Consider the following 1,927-nt stretch of genomic DNA (forward strand, 5'->3'; position numbering starts at 1 on the left):
TGGACATGATGAAATCAACACAACGAGTGATGGAAATGTACAACTATCACTGCCCGGCCATCCTGTGTTCCCATAGCGAGCATTAATATCAGAATGACCGGTAAATGCATTTACAACCATATTTTTATTTTTGGGTTACCAGTTGCACAACAATGCACGTGCATTTGCAATATGATTCTATAGTGAAAAACATCACCTAATGGACATGATGAAATCAACACAACGAGTGATGGAAATGTACAACTATCACTGCTCGGCCATCCTGTGTCCATCAGACCAGTCAATTTTGCATTTTTGAGCATGTCAAATTTCATATGGTAAATGCACATTGAAACATATTGCAAATGCGCGCGCACTTGCAATATGATTCTATAGTGTAAAAACATCACCTAATGGACATGATGAAATCAACACAACGAGTGATGGAAATGTACAACTATCACTGCCCGGCCATCCTGTGTTCCCATAGCGAGCATTAATATCAGAATGACCGGTAAATGCATTTACAACCATATTTTTATTTTTGGGTTACCAGTTGCACAACAATGCACGTGCATTTGCAATATGATTCTATAGTGAAAAAAACATCACCTAATGGACATGATGAAATCAACACAACGAGTGATGGAAATGTACAACTATCACTGCTCGGCCATCCTGTGTCCATCAGACCAGTCAATTTTGCATTTTGAGCATGTCAAATTTCATATGGTAAATGCACATTGAAACATATTGCAAATGCGCGTGCACTTGCAATATGATTCTATAGTGAAAAACATCAACTAATGGACATGATGAAATCAACACAACGAGTGATGGAAATGTACAACTATCACTGCTCGGCCATCCTGTGTCCATCAGACCAGTCAATTTTGCATTTTTGAGCATGTCAAATTTCATATGGTAAATGCATTGAAACATATTGCAAATGCGCGCGCACTTGCAATATGATTCTATAGTGTAAAAACATCACCTAATGGACATGATGAAATCAACACAACGAGTGATGGAAATGTACAACTATCACTGCCCGGCCATCCTGTGTTCCCATAGCGAGCATTAATATCAGAATGACCGGTAAATGCATTCACAACCATATTTTCATTTTGGGTTACCAGGTGCCTATTTTCAATCACCAGTTGCACAACATGCGTATCCATCAGAATATTTTAAACAGTCCATAAAGCACTCAGGACTGCCCCCATAGATAGAGGGCCGTAGTAGGGTACTCCCATAGCGGGCATGGATAATAGGAGTCCCGGTAAATGCATTTACAACCATATTTTAATTTTGGGTTACCAGTTGCACAACAATGCACGTGCATTTGCAATATGATTCTATAGTGAAAAACATCACCTAATGGACATGATGAAATCAACACAACAAGTGATGGAAATGTACAACTATCACTGCTCGGCCATCCTGTGTTCATCAGACCAGTCAATTTCACATTCCTGCAGGATTTTTATAGCATGACAAATTCGTGATGGTACCTGCCCATTGAACCATATTGCAAATGCACAGTGACTTTGCAAAAGTGAGAAAACATAAACAAATGGACATGATGAAATCAACACAACAGGTGATGGAAATGTACAACTATCACTGCTCAGCCATCCTGTGTTCATCACAGACCAGTCAATTTTGCATTTTTGAGCATGTCAAATTTCATATGGTAAATGCACATTGAAACATATTGCAAATGCGCGTGCACTTGCAATATGATTCTATAGTGAAAAACATCACCTAATGGACATGATGAAATCAACACAACGAGTGATGGAAATGTACAACTATCACTGCTCGGCCATCCTGTGTCCATCAGACCAGTCAATTTTGCATTTTTGAGCATGTCAAATTTCATATGGTAAATGCACATTGAAACATATTGCAAATGCGCGTGCACTTGCAATATGATTCTATAGTG

The 1,927-nt window shown here is 38.9% G+C and overlaps 1 long non-coding RNA gene across 1 annotated transcript; it reads right to left on the reverse strand.

Moving 5' to 3' along the window:
- Nucleotides 1-425: 425 nt before the first annotated feature.
- On the reverse strand, nt 426-1,617 carry LOC127908975 (uncharacterized). The gene is made up of 2 exons (XR_008069363.1): nt 1,357-1,617; nt 426-591 (listed from the first exon to the last, which is right to left on the reverse strand). It is a non-coding gene; the product is annotated as an uncharacterized LOC127908975 (long non-coding RNA).
- Nucleotides 1,618-1,927: the final 310 nt, after the last annotated feature.

This window comes from Oncorhynchus keta, chromosome 1, assembly GCF_023373465.1.
Source record: "Oncorhynchus keta strain PuntledgeMale-10-30-2019 chromosome 1, Oket_V2, whole genome shotgun sequence".
NCBI classification, from domain to species: domain Eukaryota; kingdom Metazoa; phylum Chordata; class Actinopteri; order Salmoniformes; family Salmonidae; genus Oncorhynchus; species Oncorhynchus keta.